Here is a 16379-nt window from a genome sequence, read left to right as displayed (position 1 = left end):
GGAGCTTTTTTTCGTCTGTAGGGATATATTTTCAGTGTTCTGTTGTGAGGAAATTTGGATCCCTCAGAAAGAGAAAGAGTTTGAAGCAAGTCTTATATTTCTTTTCATCTTGGAAACTTTTTCAAAAGAAGAAGAAAGGGACATAGTTCTTTGTTCTATGCATAAATGATATCCACCTTAAATTTCAGGCTTTCCTTTTTGGTGCCTGCAGGGGGAGCCCGTGATCGCGATTATTTTCACTAGTTTGGAGATAAATTCCAGGAGTTCAAGCTGTTCAGGTAATTTTGGCTTTTGGCCCTCCTGCCCCAAGTTTCCAGAACAGTAACTTCCACAAGAAATGTGGATGCTTGCCAGTCACATGTAGGAATGGATTAGAAGGATGAGTTCCATTTATTAAAATTTTAAATTGTAGCTTGGCTTTTGGGGTGGGATGGATTATTCTAGCATAGGGAGGCTGTGCACAACCAGGCAGACTCATTAGCCAAACCCATGAGCATGCGTGTACGAGGCGTTCACTCTGTTTATGTGTTTGTGACTTTCTTTGGAGAGAAGAAAATGAAGTTGAAGATAGAAATCAACTTCATGTTTATAGGTTTCTTTTTATAATATGGTCCCAAAGAAGGCAGATGAAAACTCAATAGTTATGAAATCTGTATCAGTTCCTGAACTTTTATCATGTCGTTGGCACTGGGCTATGTGCTTTTCATACACTGATCCGAGGTTTATATTACACAGCTGGTCAGAGTGCAGCAAGGATTTCACCCCACCCAGTCTGACCCCAGAATTGACTCCCTTCCCAGCCTAGCTCTACTGCCTCTACTAGTGCAGATGTGTACGCCCAGCAAACCATGCTGGTTTGTTTGAGGGTCAGCCACTCCATATGCTTACAAAGCGCCGGACACTTTACGTAGAGTGGTATTCATGGGAATCAGGCTGCTACATGAAGAGCAGGGCGAGGAAAACGTCCATTCCCACCAGATCTTCATGGAACCTCCTGGGAAGCAGGCTGCGAGTTTGGCTTTGGAAACTTTGAGTGTTGTTGTCAGCTCTGCCCTATGCTAGCTCTGTGACCTTGGACTAGTCACTGCACCCATCTCCAACTCCCTGACCTTACAGAGTTGTTACAAGGATAAAGCTTGGGAGCCTATTTCCTAAACTCTTTAATGGTCTATAAACTTAGGTCATATTTTTATTGTGATCATCATTATTGACCCCCTTTCTCTGCCACTCTGCTCTGACTTACCTGACTGGACAAGCAGACTCACAGGAATCAAGGGGTCCCTAAAATCCCAAAGTATGGATGCCTCTGTTTTCTTTTTTTATTACAGAAATATTTTTAAAAATTAGAAGGACTGCTTTTAGCAAGTTCTAGGACATTTTGCTAAGGGAGATATCCAATTGCCCACAACTTAAGGATCCAGTTGACATTATGCCACATGCCCAAGGCAGCGTTTTCCTCCCACCTGCCTTTCCCTTCTGGGGTTGCACAGGTGTCGCAAGCCACCTTTACTGCCCATGTATGCAGTCACCCTCTCCGTCCCTTTCTCACACAGGGTCCTCTCTAGCACCCTTTCTCTCCTACGTTCCTGATTCTAGCCCGTATATTTCAGGAAACTCTGCATTTCTTGTACAAGAAAATAAAATGATAAGCATGGTGTGAAATTATTAAGGTAAGTTCAACCCCTGTGACAGAAAAGAGGTAAGTCATAAGGATTAAAGCTCAATAAACTATAATGGGGATTTTAAAAATTTTTTATTTTTTTACCATTGTTAAAAATAAGATTCCTAAGCTAGGTAGTCACCAAATGACTCTCCAGCATCCTGTCTATTCCACTCTCTGCCACTTCTCTGCCTTTGTAAGCTTCAGCAGATGCAACTCTCGGAGGAGTCAAAGTTTGGGTCAGTGCTGTGTCTGTGCGTGACAAGCACAAGAAAAGCCTGTTCAGCGCCCACGGGGGTGGGGAGGGAACAAAAACTCAATGATACTCTCTCTGCTTTTTGATGGAGGGGGCCGTTTGGCCTGTGAACTCACACCTCACAAACCAAATTGGAGTCAATGTGTGTTTATGTTGTACTGAGGAAAAAGTAGGATTGGATGTAATACAACGTTATCTACCTCTTCTGCCTTGTAAATGACTTGAGCATTCTATTCAAATTCTTCACTAATTCTTCATGCAATTCAAAATATGGAAAACTTTGTTATTCAGTATTAACAATTTTTCTTTTTTAAAATTACCCACATGCTAACCACTAAAGAACTGTAATAATTCTTCACATCAGTATAGACATTATGGTTTACAAAGCAATTTTAAATATATTATCTTATTTGGTATCTTAGCAACATTATGGGTTAATTTTGCTTCTGGAAGCTAAGCTGGGGGCCTGTTTATAACGGGTCAGAAAACTATAGTCTGAAGGCCAAGTTCAGCCCACAGCCTGTTTTTGTACAGCCTAAAAGCTAAGATTGGACTTTACACTTTAAAAATATTGCAAACAGAAACAAAAAATTCCAGAGAAGTACACGTCAGAAACTGTGGACTTCAATGCTAAAAATATTTACAATCTGTCCCCTTACAGAAAAAGTTTGTTGACTCTGATTTAGAATATTATTCCTCTGAAAAGGTGTTTTGACTTCCTTCCAGAACGGTTATTTACAAATTAAGCTTTTCGGTTATCACATGCTTCTAAGTCAGGAACAATCTATATTTTGAAAAGATTTAGTCATGTATCTATGTGAGAAAACTTATAAATATGACATAAATAGTATGATTATATCCTATTCATATATATAAAACAAGATTATAAAAATCCATGTTTACGCATATGTAGAAAATTTCTAGAAGGGGTTGCCTCTGGGGCTGGTCTTTGGGGGCTCCTTGGGGAAGGGAACTGTTCACTTTATTCTCTTCAGTGTGTTGTGGATGTTTTGTTTTTTAATCATGAGCTCACATGAGTAAAATGTCCTAATTTAACAAATAAGTCAGATTTATATATCTAAATATATAACTACATATCCGCCTTCCTTCCCTGCCCCAAATTTTGTTGGTAAATATCGTTAGAGACATTTTAAGTTCTTCCTGGCCCATCACTTGTGGATCACAAAACCAGGAACCATCCAGGTCACACATTGGCTGTGGAGCTGAGCCAGTTCAGGGCAGGTAAACTGGCTGGGCCTGGGCAATTTGTCCCCAAGCATACACTGACGTTTTCTGTTCTTTCAGAGACAGTTTTGGATAAAGCATTGTGCCTCGGGGCAGAAGACGGTGGCCCATGCTGATGATGTTGCTGGCGGAGGGCGGAGCCTCCAAGAACGCTTGAGGCCCGTACTGGCCCAATCTGGACTAAGATGGGTCTGTGCTTGCAGCATCTGCTCATTCATCCGCTCCACCCTCTGGTTCTCCTCTACTTGTATTTAGTGAGCTGATGTGCCATGTGACAGTTGGGGATCACTCTCCTGTATCCTCAGAACTGGCTCTTATCCACTGTCAGAATGGAACTGAGCTCAGTGAGCAGGAAAGGAGAGGCTTGGAGCTGGGGTCAGCTGAGTCCGTTGGGTAAGGGGGCTCTGCTGAAGTGGAGGTAGGACAGACTAGGAGGAAGGACAGGCTGGCATGTTGGTATGTGGCAAAGCAGAGCTTGTGTGGGGACATAGAGCAGGGCTGTCAACAAAGTTGGAGACTCAGGCTTTGCCCAGGTTGCGGGAAGAGGGAGTTGAGGTCTGAGAGAATTGGCAGAGCCAAGGCAGGACCGAGTCCCAGAGGGATCAGGCACAATATCCAGGGGACCTCAGGGACTCACGCATATCAGAGCTAGAGATTTTTCTTCCTTCTTGCCTAATAGCCTATATTTGCCAAGATAAAAGTTCACATTCAAAGATATCTTCAATATAGTAGGACAGCATGAGTAAGGAGTGCTTGCAAATGACAAGTTGAGGGGTAAACAATTGACAGAAAATGGGTTGATTAGTGCAGCCGTGCACAAAATGTCCACTGGGTCATAAGGTGGGAATAGCTCAGTCATCAGAGATTGGCCTCTCTTCTTGGGAATCCTTGCACTACCACATGAAGAAGCCTCGGTTAGTTGCTGGATGATTAGAGATGCATGGCAGCGTCTCAGCTGACATTGAACCAGTCACCAGACAGCGAGGCCATCCCTATATCAGCCAGCTCTAGCTGAGTTGGCCTAGACTAGAAATACTGCCTCGCCAACACACACAATCATGAGGAAAAAAGAGTGTTTGTTATTTAAGCCACTAACTTTGGGGTGGTGTGTTATAAAGCAAAAGCTAGCTCACACATTTAGCTACCACACTTGTGAGCAACAGAAAACTAGAGTTTATCTAACAGGAGGGGTTGACATGAAAAAAGCCTTAAATGATTATCTTTAGGGCAAGATAGATTCTTATAATGAAAGTCATGAAAAATGATAGTCGCCCTGCACTATCAATTAGTGCAGGGCGACTCTTAGCATGGAGCTAAGAGTTTTACATGGATTACCTCATTATGAGGAAACATACTGTTATTATTTCCATTGTACATATGAACAAACTGAGGCTCAGGGACATTAAGTTATTTTATAAGATCATGTAGCTAAGAAGGGGAAAGGCTTGGGATGTAAGTCCCAAGTCTGTCAAACAGCAGAACCAACATTTCTTAAACAAAACTTGAAGGTTTCTAGCCGAGGAGAATTTACAAATGGCAGTTTTATAAATACAAATGGAAGAGCCAGAAAGCAGAACTAAAACGAAGTTTACCACCTCTGTCCCTCAAGTCACATCTCTGATTTCTAGATAAACAGAGTGAACCCATGCATTTGTTTCTGCTGCCTGCTAAAATCCCAATAAATGGCAGCAGAAAAACAAAAACAAAACAAATTAAATCCAAAGTAAACAGAAGAAGGAAATAGTAAAGATCAAAGCAGAAATCAATGAAATATAAAACAAAAAAAGGAAATCAATAAAACCAAAAGCTGCTTTTTACTGTCAATAAACTTGATAAACCTCTGGCCAGACTGATTTGAAAAAGAAGATACCAATTAACAATATCAGGAATAAGTGGTAACACTTTTGTAGATTCTACAGATATTTAAAGGGAATATTATGAATAACTTTATGCCAATAAGTTTTAAAACTTAGATGAAATGAATAAAAAATATGAAAGATGTAAATTACCATAATTCACTCAAGAAGAAATAACCTGAATAGCCCTTACATGTATTTTAAAAATTGAAATTGTAGTTAAAAACCCACACAGAAACCTTTAGGTGCAGATGGCTTCAATGATGAATTCTATCAAACATTTAAGGAAGGAAAAAAAAATCTAAACAAACTTCAAAAATATTGAAAAGAAGAGAATACTTTCCAACTCATTTTATGAGCCCAACATTACCTTGATACCAAAACAGACAAAAATATTACAAGATAGAAATCTACAGACCAGTATCTCTCGTGAGTATAGTTGCAAAGATTCTAAACAAAATTTTAGGAAATTTAATCCAACAATATATTAAGGGATAATACATCATGACCAAGTAGAATTTGTCCCAGTTGCAGGGTTGGTCTAACATTTAAAAAATCAAAATAACTCACCATATGTACAAACTGAAAAAAATAACCATATGATTATCTCAATAGATGCAGAAAAAGCATATGACAAAGTGTGATACCTATTTGTGGTAAAAACTCAATAAGTATCAATAGAAGGGAACTTCCTCAACCTGATAAAGGGCATGTACAAGAAGCCCACAGGTAACATCATGCTTAATGGTGAATGACTGAATGCTTTCCACCCTAAGATGGACAAGGGCGTCCACATTACTTCTATTCAATATTGTACTGGAGTTACTAGCTAATTCAGTAAGGCAAGAATAAGAAACAAAAGGCATACAATTTGGAAAGGGAGAAATAAAATTGTCCTTATTTACAGATGACATGTCTGTAGAAAATCCTAAAGAATAAAAAAAAAAGTCACTAGAACTAGTAAATGAGTTTAACAAAGTCACAGAATATAAGGTCAAAAAATCATGTTATATCTCTGTATTAGCAATGAACCATTGGAAGTTTAAATAAAAATACCATTTACATAAAAATATGAAATACTTCAGAATAAAATTTACCAAAATATGTATAATATCTGTACGCAGGAAGTTATAAAACACTGAGGGAAATTGAGGAAGATCTAAATACATGACGAGATCTACCATGTTCATGAATTAGAGGACGTGGTATTAAGAAATCAACAAACCTTAAGTTTACAGATTCAAGGAAATGGAGTAGGCAGGCTAGCTGAGGCAAGGGCCACTACGATGGGAAAACCCAGAGGCTGGCCCTGCAGCTCTACCTCCAGTAGGAGCCTCAGTTCATTAATCAGCAAGCTGCTCTTTAAGGCTTGGCTGTTCTAGATCTTGAGCAAACAACACTCTTGGGTTGGGGAAAGGGGGGGTGGCATTCCTTGGTCACTGGAGCTCCTTGACCGCTCAGATAGCCATTCCGTTTCTGTGCATCTCTCAGCTCACTGGCTCTCAGGACATTCTGACTGTGGCTTAGGAGCTGCAGTCTTCTTGCACTCTCTGGCCCTCAAAGGAATCCCTAAATTAATCTCCAACATCCTAATATCTAAAATGGAAATTTCCAGAAGATGCTCCCCTCTGTGGTGATCCCCTCCTGTCACTCTTCTTTCTGTTCTCTGCTGCTGGGGCACTTCTCCGTGGCTGGAGTCCGTTGGGACACAACTCCACTGTCATCCCTTGGGTCATGTCCTGCCACTGATTGACTTGCAGTGACTCTGGACTGCCTCTCTTGGTTCCCGTACAGTCCCACTCTGCCATGATTTGTCCGTGATGATAGATGTGAAGGGCTAAAAACTTTGTCTACTCTTCTCCTTGCACTGAGGGTCCTGTGTGAACCATGATCAATATCTCAGGGCCCCTTGGCCTTCCTTGCTCAAAGCTGAGGGGGCAGGGAAAGGACTACCCAGGATGGGGCTGAGTGTGTGATCGGCTTCTCTCCTGACCGGCCTGAGTTTCTTTCAAAGAGCTAAGCAGCCTCAGCTTGGCCATTCCTGAAACATGGGTGACTGAGAAAGGTGAACTGGGAAAGGGGCCTCGATAGGGTCTCTGTCAACTTAACAGCCTTGTGGATTTGAGGACCTTGAGAGGTAAGCGCTATTTTTATCCCTAAAACCATATATTTTGGGCTCGTAGTGCCTGTTGAATGCCTGGATCAAGGAAGGAAAGCTTCCAAGAGGTATGCAAATAGTGTTCCTGGGTCATTGAAGGTGCTGGATTTCCATTTTCCAAGTGGCTATAGGACTTCCTAGGAGGGGGCAGTGTATTGTTGGCAACAAGCCGTGACCTGCACACATCTACATGACCTACACAGCTTCTACTGGAGACACCCAACTTCTTGTTCAAGTAAATCTTTAGGGGTTTTCTGGTTGCTTCTTGTCTAAGTTCTCCCTTGAATCCCTTGATAAGTCATTTCTTGAGTGACATACCAAGTCACTTTCTGTGTCCTCAGAGTCAGACCCTAGATGCCTCACAGGGTAATTTTCTAAACACCTCATTATTTTGGACCCCTTTCTCAGGCTACGCACGCTCCAGACCCTTTGCAGGTTATTCTCTAGCTGGCACTTCTCTGGGCTCCTTACATGGCAACTTCCTGGGTGCCTAGATTCTTTCTAGCTGCTTTGACCTCTACTAGAGAGCTGTGAAAATCCATATTTGCCCTTTGCCAGAGATATCTTTGCTAGTTTGCCCTAAAGCTGTATCCATGGATGAAGGTCTTTAAAAGGTGGTGCCCCAGCTGTTGCCACAGTTCATTGCTGTTAGGAAATTCTCCAGCAAGGATGAAGCCTGGTGCTTGTGGTGAAAAGGCGATGTTACACTGAGGAATATTGGCAGCTAGAAGATTAAAGATTTCCTGAGATATGTGGACCAAAAGAAGACAAAAATCACAAATCTTGCAACCGTTTCTGCAGTAAGTGCCAATCCAGGGGTTGAATTTCTCGTAGGATGAGAGACTGTACTTCATCCTGGGGTCTGGGGAAGGACACTCCCCAGGCCCTAATGGGGTGAGAGAGTGGGAGTGAAACTGGAGATGGGCCTGAGGGAGGGGCTGGGATGGGGGCTGGGTTTGAGACAAGACTGGGCTGGACCTTAGGATGGGGCAGGGGCTGAGGCTGGAGCCACAGTGGGGGTTCTTTAGCTTGAATATGGACATTTAGGGAATCCACTGAGTAAGACAAAGGGAGATGCTAGTGGGGCTCCACCACCAGAGACCAGCACAGGAGCCCAGGGACTTCCTGTACTGAGAGGGGAGACCCTGGAAGAGCCGACTCCATTTATGCTGCCTCCCACTCTTGGTTCCCAGTCCCATCTATCTTTCCTACTGGGCGTACACTCCATAGAGAGCTCTCTGATTTAATAAGTACACTGCATCTTGAAGGGTAGCACTCTGTCCTTTCAGGGTGTTGCCTCAGAGATGGTGCATCAGGGCACTGTGCAGAGAAGAGCATTTCAGTATTCTGTGACACCCACTGCCTGTGGGTGCACTATGTGATACCAAGCAGTGCGCCCATGACCATGGGCTCATTCCCATACCTCGTTCACTGTGAAGTGAGACCCTGGTCACTTGTCATGCTCGGTGGGATTCCATGTGTGTGGATCGGACAATCCTTAGGACCATCGGGGGCAAAAAGTACCAGGATGAAGATAATGGAAATCATACTGAGAATATAGAGGTTGTCAGTGTACAGTAACAGGCAAGATGAGTGGTCAAGCAAAGGGAAAGGAAAAGGAATCTGTAGAATCAGAAAGATAATCTTGTTCTGTCATCTTGGATAGAAGCTATCCATTTTCAAAATCTGCAAATTCTGGAAAGCTCCTAAGAATCCTCAGCCTGAGGTTTCCTAATGGAATGGATGTCTTTTAGTCAGGAGAAAGTGGTGTGTGCTTTTCCAGTTGGCAAACGTCTCCAAAGATGAGCACGTTGGAGTTTTATGCTGTCAATTGTTAACTGGCTGATAAGACCCTTTCCATTGAGGCTCAAGGGCAGTTTTTCTCTGATGTCTTTTCAGAAACCACATCTCCACATTTCAGATCATGCATGCAGATGCTGCTTAGGTAGGTATTTGGGAAATTTATACAAAGAGGGGAAAAAAGTTCAGTGTTGCATGCCTGTTTCTTCCACCAGTCTCCCCAAGGGTGGGAGCATTTCATAATCATATCTGTCTTCCTTCTTCTCCAGAGACCCACCCAGGGCCGGGTGCAGGTAAATATTTAGAAAAACAAATGTTGAGCAGAGTGGCATTGTGCCCACCTTGCCTGCAGTGGGCTCGCTCTCAGCCAGCAGCCGTGGGTCTGTGCTGTAGCATGCACTGCTTCAGTCCTGAGACACTGGCCATGTTCCAGGGCAGTACTCACTGCCTGATGAAGCCAGAGGAATGCCTGCCGCGGAGGAGCACATTCCCATCCAGTGTGCAAATGGGAGTGAAATCACTGCAGCTTCCTGTGGGGAGTCAAACGCTGTGACCCCAACCCCAACAGGAAGATGCTGGCGGATACATTATTAGAAATGGATTATCCAGAATGCAGACTCCTTGTACCTCACCCTAGCCAGGGTCATTGGAGTGCAGTTTTATCTTTTCCTTTGACTTCCACGTGATTGCATGTGTAAGAAAAGTTTTCTTACATCCTCACTGCCTCGACGGTGGAATGGGCTGCCATGGGAAGTCATGAGTTCCCTGCCTGGGGTACTGGATAACGAATTGGCAGAGACGTTGTGGAGGTGGGAAGGAGGACTCCCAGCCCCAAGATGCTATGAGTCTTTCGTGCCCATTGTCCCTAGGACGCTGCCAGAGGTGTGCAATTTGATGCAAATTTCGCAATGCAGCTTTGAGGTTAGTGATGCAAGTTCATTCAGGAGAAAACCCTGGCTGGTGAGATGGACCCCAGGCTGTGCTGGCGCTCGAAGGGCCTGACTCATGCTTCACAGCCCCTGCCAGCGTTTCAGAGGGAAGCGATGTCTCTCATTCTTCTTCCTCCGCTCACCCCCTAAAGGTAGGTGGCTGCTCTTTGGCCTTTCTCTCCTTCATTCCCACAACCCCCCCTGGGAAATCGCAGCCACACCCCTGACTTCAACCCCTATCTCTGTGATGATAAATCCTCACTCAATGTCTCCAATCTTGACCTCATCCCTTAGCAACAGACCTATATACCCAACAGTTTAACGGACGTCTCCCTCTCATCGTCCTCCATCACAAACACAAGGTGTCCCAAATGAGGATTTTTTTCTCCTGCCTTCAAACCTGACACCCCTCACCCAGCCAGCCACTCCTACAGAAATCTTCACCCATCTCCCTCTTCTACTTTGTGTCTGCATCCTGTGTATTCCACACCCACAGTGAGTGCCTTTTTGTTTTTTTTAATCAGCCTTTTAAAATTCTAGTTCTAGTGCCACTGATTTCATTACCTCTCTCCTGGACCTTGCCGCCTGGTCCATGCCTGGTCCCGTTGTGCCAGCTCCTTTTTCTGACCTCCACACTGTGCTGCTTCCAGAGTGACTATCCTTCAACCGAGCTGGGGTTGTGTCACTCCCCTCCAGACAAACAAGCATACAAGTAAAATTTAAAAAGCCTGCCAACACCAAGTGTTGGCGAGGATATAGAGCAACGAGAACTCTCATGCTCTGCTGTGCAAATGGACAAACACCTTTGGGAGACCAGCAGTATCTATTCAAGTAAATGTATGCATACCTGACGACCCAGGAATTCCACTCCTAGATAGGTACCCAACAGGTACATCCATAAAAGCTCCAAAGGACATGTGCAAGAAGGTTTACAGCCCCCAACTGGAAACTATACAATGTTCCCTAATAATTGTGATACATTCATACAAGGGGTATTAGCAACACTAAAGAACAAACTACAATTATGTATAGCAGCATGAATGAGTCTTAAAACATGCTGAGTGAAAGAAGCCAAGTGCAAAAAAATAGGGAAAACTAATTTATGGTGTTAAAGTCTGGATAGTGGTTTCTCTTGTGATTGGGGAGTTCCTAAAAGGGGGCCAAAAGGGATTCCTGGAGTTTTAGTAGCAATTTGTATCTTTATCTGGCTGCTACTTATATAGGTGTGATCAGTTTGTGAAAAGGTTTGCACTTGCTGTATGGATGCTATACTTAAATAAAAAGATTACTAAAACACGCCCACCCACACATACACACCAAAACAAAATTTCTTCCATGTTCCTCATACCCAGAGAAAACATTTCCAAACCCTAGCAGAACATTCAGTGTTCTCTGAAATGACCCAATCTAGCAGGACACCTCCTTTCCACCTGTGGCATGTGTGCCATCCACAATGGATCACTCCCTATTCTCCTCACACATCTCTGGGCCTTTGCTTTTGCAGTTCCTGCAGCCTGGAATTCCTCTCTCTCTCTCTCTCTGGCTCTATGCTAAAAATGCCACCTCCTCTGTGAGGCCTCTCCTGATTTCTCAGACCAAACAGATCTCTCCTGGTATTGCATTCCCATGACAAGCTGCTTTCCCCCTCTCTCACGGCTCGCAGCTCTCTCTGCTTGCATGTGTTTCCGTGACTGGAGGTAAACTTCTGAAGTTATAGGAACAGTGTCTCATTCATCTGTGTAAAACCTCCTGGGGCCAGTGTTGTGCCTGCTACTGTGCTTGAGCTAACGACGTTTGACAAATGATGGAAATGTGTGCTGTGAGTTAAGCCACGGTCCGTACTGCCAGAAAGCCAAGACACCCAGCATGCCTGCAAAAAAGCTCTTGCCAAGAGCCAAGTCCCTTTGGAAGTAAACACATCCTGCAATCCTTTATAGGCTGCTGACAGCCAAGTAGATGTAAATGTGTTGTGCAGCATTGTGGGCGTGTCCAATTTGACTCGGTGAGACTGAGCAGCCCCACTAACATGAATAAGCCGTGCAAATATGTGGTTAATGACCATGTCGCTCCGTGTCAATTCTTAATCCCAGATAATTAGCAGATAGATAATTGGTGGAAGAATGGGAGGTGCTGATGGACGGCTCATCACTTGGGTGAAGCGAATGATCCTCTATGGATTAAGACCCACCCTCTGTAAGTGTTGATGGCTCCTATTTGAAATGCTCCTTTTGAAAGGGCCTGGATCCAAATAGAGGTGTCAGGGTGCTGGCATAAGCTCTTCTGGGCCGCGTCCATGGAAGGTGGGTGGATGGGCCCCACTGCCACCAGCCTAGTGCAGGCAGCTCAGTCTGTGCTGCCCCCTGACTTGGTTCGGCAATCCTGAAGAGGTCCTTTCTCCTCTCTTGGTTTTACCATTTGTCTAATGGCAAAGTGTGGGAGGGATGAGGTGGGCGTGCTGATTTGAGAACCCATTGTAGACAAGAGTTTTTCAACTCTGCTTCTTGGCTACATCAGAGGTGTGGTTAGCTGGCCTGGATGATAGGGTGCTGTGGCGAGGACATTCTGGGGGTGAAAGCAGACATCTGATGTGAGCTGACAGCGTCTTACGTGTCCTGAGGCAGGGCCAGCGAGGTGTTGACCAAGATGGGTGCACCTGGTGCCACAGTGGTGAGTCATCACTGGCAAGTGGCTAGCCAGCTAGCGACTCTGCTTCCCAGGACCCTTTGCACTGAGCTGGGGCCTGGGGAGAGGTTCTCACCAATGGAAGGTGAGCAGATGTGATGTGTGTCACTTCTGGTCCTCACTGTGAAGAAGAAGGGTGCCTTCTCCACACAGTCTTTCCCTTTTGCTGTCTGTATTTATAGTAAGACAGAAACCCAGAGCATGGTGGGGCCTTGAGATGACAAGAGAGTGAGGTCCCTGAATTGCCACACAGAGCAGTCACCCGGGGGCCAAGAGCGCTATCGATGGTCTGTTCACAAATGGGAAAGAAAATCCCACTGTGTCAAAATTTCAAAATTCTGGTATTTATTTGTTACAAAAGTGAGAGGTCCCTAATTGACCAGAGAGGTAATCAGTGAATCCGTTTCTTTCCATGAAGCTGATACTGAAAACTGCAAAAGGAAATTAATTTATAGTCCACATATACTTAGTAAGTATCCTCTCTCTATCAGGTACTGTAGGTACCACGTTGGTGGCTGATCTGAGATAAAATGAGTGACTGTAAAGGAAAATATCAAGTTAATGCTAGTATCGGTTGCATGCACATATGACAGAAAACAAGAAGTTGGCTTGTGAATGACTGAAGGTTGGTCAACAGTGATTTATGTCACACTATCTCTGGCACATAGTAGTTGCTTAATAAGTTGAATTTCCCACATCCTATGTGCCAGAACAGTATTAGACAATGCGGACACAAAGTGCATAAAACACTGCCCTTTCCTCAAGGTGCTCATAGCTAAGGGCAGTGGTTCTTCCCAAGGGATGATTTTAATCCTCAGTGGACATTTGGTAATGTCTGGAGACATTTTTGGCTGTCACAACAGGGTGGGGAGGCGGAAGGGGGGTGCATTGGCTTTTAGTGGGTGGAGGCCAGAAATACTGCCACGTGTTCTACAACACAACACAACACATAGGGCAGTCCCCTATAACAAAATACTATCTGACCCCAAATCTCAATAGTACTGAGGTTGAGAAACTCTGATTAGTGGATTCCTAAGAACTGAGGAATAAAGAGACGAATCCCCTAGGGGCTCCAAACTTACAAACACCCAAGATAGTGATGTTATGGGGTTAACAAAGATCCATTTCTACTGGGGGGATTTTGTAAGGGCCCTGAGGGTGGTCTACAGATTGGACTGCCCCAGGGGACATACAGGGAGAGAGAGGCCCATAGGGAACATCACTGAGCCACTTGCCAAAGCAGAAAAAGATCAGGCCCAACTCTAGCTGTGGATTCAGTCAGCGCAAGCATTGGCTGGGTTGGTCTGGGATAATGCGTGTGAAGATGCTTTGTAAAGGGTAAAATTTGGGCCGTGATAATAGTTATGATAAAGAGGTGGACTGGATGTTGGAGGGCGGTTTGGATTTAGAAGTTTTAACCTTATTTTAAACTCCTGTATAATGATTTTGTTGCCATAGACAATCTTTTTTGTCCTGAACCCAATGGCCAATTTCTTTTTTCAGAAGTTCTCCTCCAGGGGAACTAGGAGCACCAGGGCTGCACAAACCCAAGGAGCACCACTCCCCTTGCCTCCAGAGGGTGCCGATTACATAGGCAGTTGTGTGCGTGGTGACCCTGGAGCCCTGCGTTCAACAGCCTTCACCTGGAACATGTGACTAACCATTTCTGCACAAGAGAATGGAACTTAAAGGAAGCCCTGCCATGGAATCGGGTAGAGGAATGAGCACTGGGCTAGAAGTCAGGAGGCTAGTTTTAAGGTTGCTGTCATAGGTGGTTAGGTCACAACCTCTCTGAGCTTCAGGTAGTAAGTCATTTATATAGATGTGGAACCCAAGACTTCTGAATCCAAGTGCAGTGTCCTTTGTAAGGGGGAGAAGGATGGTCGATGAGGATAAATGGGATCAAATATATGGTGATGGAAGGAGAACTGACTCTGGGTGGGGAACACACAGCGGGATATATAAACGATGTATCACAGAATTACACACTTGAAACCTCTGTAACTTTACTAACCACTGTCATCCCAATACAATTTAATTAAAAAAAAAGCACTGGGTGAAATATTGAATCCATATAAAAGAGGGGATTGATGTAATATACCTCGTCATCATCAAATGAACATTCTTGAACCCTCCTCTCAGCTTGAGACTAGCGCATTATCTGAGAGCCCTTTGCATTCCTCTGCCCTATCGCCTCCGAGCTCCTCCCAGCCCAAGACAGCCACCACCCAGTGTTATCTTTCTGTGCTCCTCATTCCCCTGTATTTCTTTACAGTTTGACCACGATGGCCTGGAGGACTGACACCCAGCCAGTTGCTCAGGTGCAGCATTTCCCATTGTTTACAGCTGGAAAACAATTGTCAGTTTCTTACAAAGCTAAACATGCCACAACCGTATGACTCAGCAATTGCACTCCTGGGCACTTATCCCAGAGAAATAAAGACTTTTGTTCACACTAAAATGTATGCATGAATGTAAGAGCCAAAAAAACCTGGAAATAAACCCAGCTGTCTTCCAATTGGTAAATAAACAAACTCTAGTACATCCATATCATGGCATACTACTTAGCAACAAAAAGGAATAAATTACCAATACACACAACTTGGATGAACTTCTAGAGAATTATGCTGAGTGAAAAAAGCCAGTTTTCCAGAGTGGCGGTACCATTTTACATTCTCACCAGCAGTGTATGAGTGATTCAGTTTATCTGATTCCTTGCCAGCATTTGGTGTTGTCACTACTTTTTTATTTTCTCATTGTGATAGGTATGCAGTGATATTTCACTGTGGTTTTAATTTGCATTTCCCCAGTGGCTAATGATGTTGAACATCTTTTCATGTGCTTGTTTGCCATCTGTATATCCTCTTTTGTGCAATATCTCTTTTGCCCATTTTCAAGTTGGATTGTTTGTTCATATCTTGCTGAATTCTATTTGGTAATATTTTATTAAAGATTTTTCTGTCTATATTTATGAGGAATACTGGTCTATAGTTTTTTTGTTTTTTATTTTTTGTATAACCTTTATCTGATTTGGTATCAGGGTAATACTAGATTCATAAAATGAATTGAGACATATTCCTGCCTCTTCTATTTTTTGGGAAGAGACTGTGTAATTGGTGTTGATTCTTTAAAACTTTGTTAGAATTCTCCAGTAAAATCATCTAGCTCTGGAAGTTTCTTTTGGGGGAGTTTTTACATTTTTTAAATTCAATTTTCTTTATAGTTATAAGGCTATTCAAATGATCTACTTCATATTGGCTGACTTGTGGTAGTTTATGTTCCTCCCTCTCAGCACTACTTTTGCTATATCCCAGCAAAAGGAGTGTTATATTCTCATTTTCATTCACTTCCGTGTTTTGTTGTTGTTGTCATTGTTTAAGATGTTATTGGGGAAAGGGAACTGGACTTTATTGGGGAACAGTGTGTACTTCCAGGACTTTCTCCAAGTCAAGTTGTTGTCCTTTCAATCTTAGTTGTGGGGGGCGCCATTCAGCTCCAGGTCCAGTTGCCGTTGCTAGTTGCAGGGGGCACAGCCCACCATCCCTTGTGGGAATTGAACCAGCAACCTTGTGGTTGAGAGGACATGCTCCAACCAACTGAGCCATCCGGAAGCTCAGCGGCAGCTCAGCTCAAGGTGTCATGTTCAATCTTAGTTGCAGGGGGCGCTGCCCACCATCCCTTGCAGGACTCGAGAAATTGAACCGGCAACCTTGTGGTTGAGAGCCCACTGGCCTATGTGGGAATCGAACCGGTAGCCTTCGGAGTTAGGAGCATGGAGCTCTAACCACCTGAG

General features: G+C 43.8%; 1 long non-coding RNA gene across 1 annotated transcript; it reads left to right on the top strand.

Moving 5' to 3' along the window:
* Positions 1-1676: 1676 nt before the first annotated feature.
* On the top strand, positions 1677-15487 carry LOC109446095 (uncharacterized). The gene is made up of 6 exons (XR_012495861.1): positions 1677-7975; positions 9075-9120; positions 9245-10056; positions 10199-10399; positions 11995-12097; positions 14090-15487. It is a non-coding gene; the product is annotated as an uncharacterized LOC109446095 (long non-coding RNA).
* Positions 15488-16379: the final 892 nt, after the last annotated feature.

This window comes from Rhinolophus sinicus, linkage group LG04, assembly GCF_036562045.2.
Source record: "Rhinolophus sinicus isolate RSC01 linkage group LG04, ASM3656204v1, whole genome shotgun sequence".
NCBI lineage: Eukaryota > Metazoa > Chordata > Mammalia > Chiroptera > Rhinolophidae > Rhinolophus > Rhinolophus sinicus.
Note: the sequence above shows the minus strand (reverse complement) of the source record. Positions and strands in the feature narration are given on the sequence as shown.